The sequence below is a fragment of the Sciurus carolinensis genome, unplaced genomic scaffold (assembly GCF_902686445.1).
Source record: "Sciurus carolinensis unplaced genomic scaffold, mSciCar1.2, whole genome shotgun sequence".
NCBI lineage: Eukaryota > Metazoa > Chordata > Mammalia > Rodentia > Sciuridae > Sciurus > Sciurus carolinensis.
Genome location: NW_025920148.1, coordinates 236570 through 244331, shown reverse-complemented (window position 1 = coordinate 244331; position 7762 = coordinate 236570). Strand labels below are relative to the sequence as shown.

The 7762-nt window shown below is 41.5% G+C and overlaps 1 pseudogene; it reads left to right on the top strand.

Moving 5' to 3' along the window:
- The first annotated feature begins 763 nt into the window (after nt 1-763).
- On the top strand, nt 764-3924 carry LOC124974436 (focal adhesion kinase 1-like; annotated as a pseudogene).
- The last annotated feature ends 3838 nt before the right edge of the window (nt 3925-7762 follow it).

The following is a 7762-nucleotide window of genomic DNA, read 5'->3' as shown; positions in this document are numbered from 1 at the left end:
CACATAACCAAAATATATCTGGCTCTTTAAAAAATCACTACTTATGCAAAAATTGTTGTTTCAAATTTTTTGTTAATTCTCAGTGATTTTGCATGAGTAAAGAATAGAGCTAAGAGATCAGTTGGGAGAAGGTGACCATTCTAAAAATTTTTATAAATTGAGGGGCAAAGATTTTTACATAGTACAATATAAACTGTAGACACATGTGTAGTTCTATGGTTGTCAATAATAGCATTAATATACCTAGCCATAAAAAATAAAGTTTTATTTTATTGCAAATTTATGTTTCTTCTATTTTTCTTTCTCCTTTTATCTCTGGGATTTTTTTTTTTTTTGATTTAATGAATCTACATCAAAAATGACTCTTTTGGAATACTCTTACTTTAAATTCTATGTCCTTTCTCAGAGATATGAATTAGTAAAGAAGAACTCTAAAGCTAAGTGATGGGTGCCAGCGGGCTCTGCAGGCATGGAGAACCGCGGGCTCATGACGACTCAGCACGGCCTGAGGAGGGCTCGAGTCCACTGCCTGCCTGACCGCCATGCGCCGGGCGTGTGCGTTAGAGGGAGCTCGGGGGTCATTGCCGGTGCTGCCCCACCAGCTCCTGCACTCAGCCTTATGCTCGCTGCAGCAGCTTGCCCTGGACTGCCATGGAAGGAGAAAGGGGGCAGTAGCAGTGTTTCCAGATCATCTTTGGACATCTTCGAAGAGCTTTGCTGCCTTCTGAGTTAATAAGACCAATACCTAGCATCCAGCAAAATAATGGCAGCTGCTTACCTTGACCCCAACTTGAATCACACACCACATTCAAGTGCTAAGACCCACCTGGTTCCTGGCATGGAATGTTTCCCTGGTGCCATGGAGAGAGTATTGAAGGTCTTTCATTATTTTAAAAGCAATAGTGAGCCAGACACCTGGGCCAGTATTATCAGGCATGGAGATGCTACTGATTTCAGGGGCATCATCCAGAAGATAGTGGACAGCCACAGAGTGAAGCACGTGGCTTGCTATGGGTTCCGCCCCAGCCACCTGCGGTCAGAGGAGGTTCACTGGCTCCATGTGGACATGGGCATCTCCAGCGTGAGGGAGAAGTATGAGCTTGCCTACCCACCAGAGGAGTGGAAATATGAATTGAGGATTCATTATTTGCCAAAAGGATTTCTGAGCCAGTTCACTGAAGACAAGCCAACTCTGAATTTCTTCTACCAACAGGTGAAGAGTGACTACATGCCAGATATAGCAGACCAAGTGGACCTGGAAATTGCTTTGAAGTTGGGTTGTCTAGAAATATGGCGATCATACTGGGAGATGTGTGGCAACGCACTGGAAAAGAAGTCTAACTATGAAGTGTTAGAAAAAGATGTTGGTTTATAGCGATTTTTTCCAAAGAGTTTACTGGATTCTGTCAAGGCCAAAACTTTAAGAAAATTGATCCAAGAAACATTTAGACAATTTGCCAACCTTAACAGAGAAGAAAGTATTCTGAAATTCTTTGAGATCCTCTCTCCAGTGTACAGATTTGATCAAGAATGCTTCAAATGTGCCCTTCGGTCAAGCTGGTTTATTTCAGTGGTACTGGCAATTAGCCAGGAAGAAGGGATCAGTTACCTAACAGACAAGGGCTGCAATCCTACACATCTGGTCGACTTCAACCAAGTGTAGACCATTCAGTATTCCAACAGTGAAGCCAAAGACTGAAAAGGAATGCTGCAGCTCAAAATTGCAGGTGCCCCAGAGCCTCTGACAGTGACAGCCCCATCCCTGAGCATCACAGAGAACATGGTGGACCTGATAGATGGGTACTGCCAGCTGTTGAGTGGAGCCATGCAGTCCTTCATCATCAGATCTCAGAAAGAAAGTGAACGAGCTTTGCCATCAATACCCAAGTTGGCCAACAGTGAGAAGCAAGGCATGCGAACACATGCGGTCTCTGTGTCAGAGACAGACGATTACACTGAGATAATCAATGAAGAACATACTTACACCATGCCCTTGACCAGGGACTATAAGATTCAAAGAGAAAGGATAGAACTGGGACACTGTAATGGAGAAGGCCAGTTTGGAGATGTACATCAAGGTGTATACATGAGTCCAGAGAATCCAGCTTTGGCAGTTAAAACATGTAAAAACTGTACTTTGGACAGTGTCAGAGAGAAATTCCTTCAAGAAGCCTTAACAATGTATCAGTTTGACCATTCTCACATGGTGAAGTTGATTAGTGTCATCACAGAAAACCCCGTGTGGATAATCATGGAGCTGTGCACTCTGGGAGAGCTGAGGTCATTTTTGCAAGTAAGGAAATACAGCTTGGATCTGTCATCTCTGATCCTGTATGCCTATCAGCTCAGTACTGCACTGGCATATCTGGAGAGGAAAATATTTGTACACAGGAACATTACTGCTTGGAATGTCTTGGTATCCTCAAATGATTGTGTAAAATTAGGAGACTTTGGATTTTCCTGATACATGGAAGATAGTACTTACTACAAAGCTTCCAAAGGAAAATTGCCTATTAAATGGATGGCTCCAGATCAATCAATTTTTGACATTTTACCTTGGCTAGTGATGTGTGGATGTTTGGTGTATGTATGTGGGAGATACTGATGCATGGTGTGAAGCCTTTTCAAGCAGTGAAGAACAATGATGTGATCAGTCAAACTGAAAATGAGAAAAGATTACCAATACCTTCAAATTGTCCTCCTACCCTCTACAGCCTTATAATGAAATGCTAGACCTATGACCCCAGCAGGCAGCTCAGGTTTACTGAACTTAAAGCACAGCTTAGCATGATCCTGGAGGAGGAGAAGGCTCAGCAGGAAGAATGGATGAGGATGGAGTCCAGAAGACAGGACACCATGTCTTGGGACTCTGGAGGGTCTGATGTAGCGCCACTCAAGCCCAGCAGACCTGGTTACTCCAGTCCACGCTCCAGCAAAGGATTTTAACCCAGCCCACAGTACATGGTGCAGAGCAATCATTATCAGGTCTCTGGCTACTCTGACCCACATGGACTCACAACCATGGCTGGCAGCATCTACCACGGCCCACCATCTCTCATGGACCAGTCAGAATTATGGAATCATAGGCCCCAGGAGATACCCATGTGGCAGCCCAATGTGGAGGACTCAGCGGCATTGGTCCTGCGGGGAATAGGTCAGGTATTGCCTGCCCACCTGATGGAAGAGTGGCTGATCCTACAGCAGCAGGAAATGGAAGAAGATCAGCGCTGCCTGGAGAAAGAGGAGAAGTGTCTGAAACCTGATGTGAGGTTCTCTCAAGGCAGTATCGACAGGGAGGAGGGGAGTCTTCAGGGTCCAACTGGAAACCAACACATTTATCAGCCTGTGGGCAAACCAGATCCTGCAGCTCCACCAAAGACACCTCCATGTCCCAGAGCCCCTGGCCACCTGGGCAGTCTCACCAGCCTCAGCAGCCCTGGGGACAGCTACAACAAGGACGTCAAGCCGTGGAGGCTTCAACCCCAGGAAATCAGCCCCCCTCCTATTGACAACCTGGACCGGTCCAATGGCAAGGTGTAGGAGAACATGACAGGCCTGGTGAAAGCTGTCATGGAGATGTCCAGTAAAATCCAGCCAGCCCCACCTAAGGAGTACATCCCTATGGTGAAGGAAGTTAGTTTGGCACTGCGGACACTGTTGGCTACTGTGGATGAGACTATTCCTGTCCTCCCCACCAGCACGCTCCGAGAGATTGAGATGACACAGAAGCTGCTCAACTCTGACCTGGGAGAGCTCATCAGCAAGATGCAACTGGCCCAGCAGTGCACCATGACCAGCTTGCAGCAGGAGTACAAGAAGCAGATGCTGACTGCTGCCCACACCCTCATGGTAGATGCCAAGAACTTGCTGGATGCCATTGACCAGGCACGACTGAAGCTGCTGGGGCAGGTGAGGCCACACTGAGCCTCCCCAGGAAGCTGCTCACCAGCCTTCAACCAGCAACCAGAGCAGCTGTGTCCTCTGGCGCCAGCCAGCACAGCAGCTCCAGTCCAGCAGCAGCTGGTTGAAAACCTCTCACATAAGTTTAACGACATCTTGACTTGGGTTAATTATTATTATTTTTTTTTTAAATCACGACGTTCAGAAAAGTCTGTGGTCCAAAATGTGGCATTTTTTAAGAATGAAAATTATACATGAAGAAGTTTTTAAGAACATGAGGCCAGGTGCAGTGGTGCACACCTGCAATCCCAACAGCTTGGGAGACCCAGGCAAGATGTCTGCAAATTCAAGTTCAGCCTCAGCAACTCAGCAAGGCCATGTGTCAAAATGAAGTTAAGGCAGGAATGTGAAGAGTAGTCCGCATTCCTGTTGGGGTGTTCCAGTGGAAATGGCCTGGGGACTGCATTCACTCCTGACCCGCCTTCACTGAGTATGGGAAGGAGAGAACATGAGAATGTGATGAAGAATACCAGGAGGCTGAGGATTCCTTTCTTGCCATAGCATTATTATCCAGACTGGGGTTTTGCTAGAACACCCTTCTGTTGCAATATGCTAATCCCATTTACAAAGAAAAAATATAAAAACTATATTTTGAAGACTCGAGTCATTTCAGGAAAACCTACATACACCCTTCTGTCTCCCGCCTTTCACATCACATGAACATTGAAGCACTGCACTGGAGCCAAGAGCAGTGTCTTCTCACCAGAATAAGGTGCCCATTGTTGGTAGTAGTGTGATTTCTCTTGGAAGCAGAAACACTTTGCACCAGAGCACTTCCAGACTGCAGCAAGGAGTCCAGAACCACTGGTTTCCATTTTTATATGATTTATAAGGAAAGATTAAAGCCATGTTGACCCCTATAGCCATAGGCGCTGGCTGACCCTCATCTTGTCTGTTTTCCCCATGGAGATCTAAGCAGGACACAGGGGTTTGGTTCTCTAGATGTTCAGCTACTGCACCATTGTCCTGTTAGATCATTCTGAAGAACACACCCTCCCTTTAGTTTGTCAGGGGATATAAATTATTCTCAGGAAGAATATAATGAACTGTACAGTTACTTTGACCAAATAAAAAGGTGTTGCCATAAAAAAATAAATAAAGTTAAGTGATGAACTCCATGAAACAGTTCCAGAATTATGACAGTATCAAGGAAAAGTGTTTTCCAACCAGAGGAGATAATGACTGACACTGGATAAATGTACCTGGGCTATGTACACTATTATCATTATACAAATATCAGTCATGAAAATTTTATATTTTATATGATAATAAATTACAAATTATTCTACTCATCTCCTGTATCTGTTCATTCCTAAGATATTCTCTTTAATTTTGTAAAGTATATTAATTTGTAATACAAATTGTTAAATCATACCACATTTTACTTTTTTGGTATTACTTTTGCTCTTTTATTGATTAAATAATTTTAATATGACTTTAGGATATATTTTGTCATACTTCCAAAAGCATGGAATAAAACTTGTTCCAGTTCAGTTCTGAGCACTTCTTGTTATCTTCTCTCACAACTCTATTAATCTCTCTGCAATTGATTTATAGTTTTTCAAACATTATCTTCTTGTTGTTGAGATTCCCATATATGGATTTAGGAAAGTTCCTAAGTTCCTCTGAATTTTGCTGAATAGCTTTCTCTCCCTCCTCGGCCACTTTTTTCATTCAGATCTGGAACTGAGGCTTCCAAGATGAAGTTCTATGCCACAGATGGCTTTAACTCAGCTCTGAGTAGACTGGTAATGTTGGTGTTGCATCTCATGTTTGACAGTACCTCTCTTGCAGTAGGCAGAGAGGGCATCCCCAGAGGAAAAGTACTTTCTTCCCTTCTTTGACTTTGGTAAACAATCATCCTCTGGATGAAAACATTTTTCAAGTAGCTCTCATTTTTTGAAGATGGTGGGCTTTTTTTTTTCTGAATACCAGTCATAGTAAAGAAATCTAAGGTTTCCTATATTGATCCACAATAATTAAGGTCTGAAATAAAATAAAATTAAACACAAACCTATTTAATGGTATATGGGAATGTAAAAAAACATTTAATAAATATATTTATCATGTCTGTCTAAAGAAAACAACTCAAGACTATTGGCACTCAATACCAATGACTATATTCCCTGGCAGTGTTTGACTTCCAAGTGCTTGATTATGAGAAGAAATCAGGGAGAGTAAATGGGGATATCTAGTGATGGATAGAAAAGAAGCAAGGGAGGGAGGAAGAGTGGGAAATAGAGAATGAAGACAGAAGGTAGTATTCAAGACAAATGGGATTGCTTTGTGTGAAAATAAAGAAGTTAAATAGGTCTCCTTCCAGAGTGAGACAGATTTCTCTTCACTTTTTAGTTTCATCTATTGTTAGGATGCATTTTGACATAATCACAAAAACATGGACAATAATTAACTCTAATTTTGTCCCCAGCACTCACCCTTAAACCTAATTTCCCCTGCTCTCAGTCTACTCTATTGAGCCCTCTGCAATTTAAATATAGTAATTTATTTTAAAATTAGTGTCTAGAGAAATTAGTGATTTGGCTTTTCTGGCACATGAGCTCTGAGTAAAGCCTTTCCTTACTCTGCACAAGTACATTCTGGAATAAAATAAAATGAAATATAAACTTATGTAATGGTTTATGGGAATGGAAAAACACACAAACACTTAAATTTAAATAAGTACAAATACAGAAGTGCACTACTGAATGATGGATCTCAAAATAGTGCACTCAACATCAGAGATTTAAACAAAAAATATATATCTCTGTTAAAATACAAAAATGACAAACACTAGGAGTTAACCCTAAATTTCAATAATAGAACATTTTGAAGAATAACTAAAGATGTGATAGGAGTTATACATCAGAAACAAGAGAATCTAAAGCATTTCTAAGACACAAAATTCTTTTTAGTTTCTTGAAATTGCTTACATCCACCACAAACCAGCCACATATCTCTGATTTTATTCTTTAAATGTAAGTTTTTTCAAACACATGTTCTTATATCATTTCTTACTCTACAAAGCACAATCAAAAAATTCCCAGAACCATGGCAATGATGAGAACACTACATACTTCACACAATTCTACAAAGTATGGCTTCAGAACATCCATGAAATCAATAAAAGTCTGTAAAAATTCTTCATTTGAATTGAGACTGAAACTCCAATGATAAAGGGAAACCAATTTTTAAATACCCACTTTTGGGCCTCAGCAGAAACAGTAATATGTATTCAGTACAAACTCCCTCATTTCTTAAAAACAAAACAAATAAAAAAACACTATCTTCCCAATGCACCACACAACAGACTAAGAAAATGCAGTGCAAAAAGCAGCTATCTTTTGTCATCATCTCTAGGGTTCCCAGCTGACCATTTAGGCTGACATGGAGCAGCACCATGTGTACAAGTCCAATTGATTTGCAGAGATACTGGGAGTATGCCACAGAAGTCTACTACTTCCCACAAACTACTGCAGTTCACTTTTGAATTTCATGCCATGAAATTCTGGTGTGATTCATTCAAGAACTTGCTGATTAAATACTCACATCAGAATTTTCATGAGAATGTTATAAACTATCAGCTCCTGACAGGTATCTAATCTCTAGAAATGCCTACTCTTAAGGAATCCAGGTCACAAGGGAAGAACTGCTAGTTCCTACCACAGCAACTTGCTGGAAACTCTCATTGGAATGAACTTCCATTTAAAAGTGCTACTTTTTCAACTGTGTTCTATTCAGTTTATTTAACACAGGAGAAAATGTTGAGAAACTTATTTTCTGAAGAGACACAGAATGGTAGATG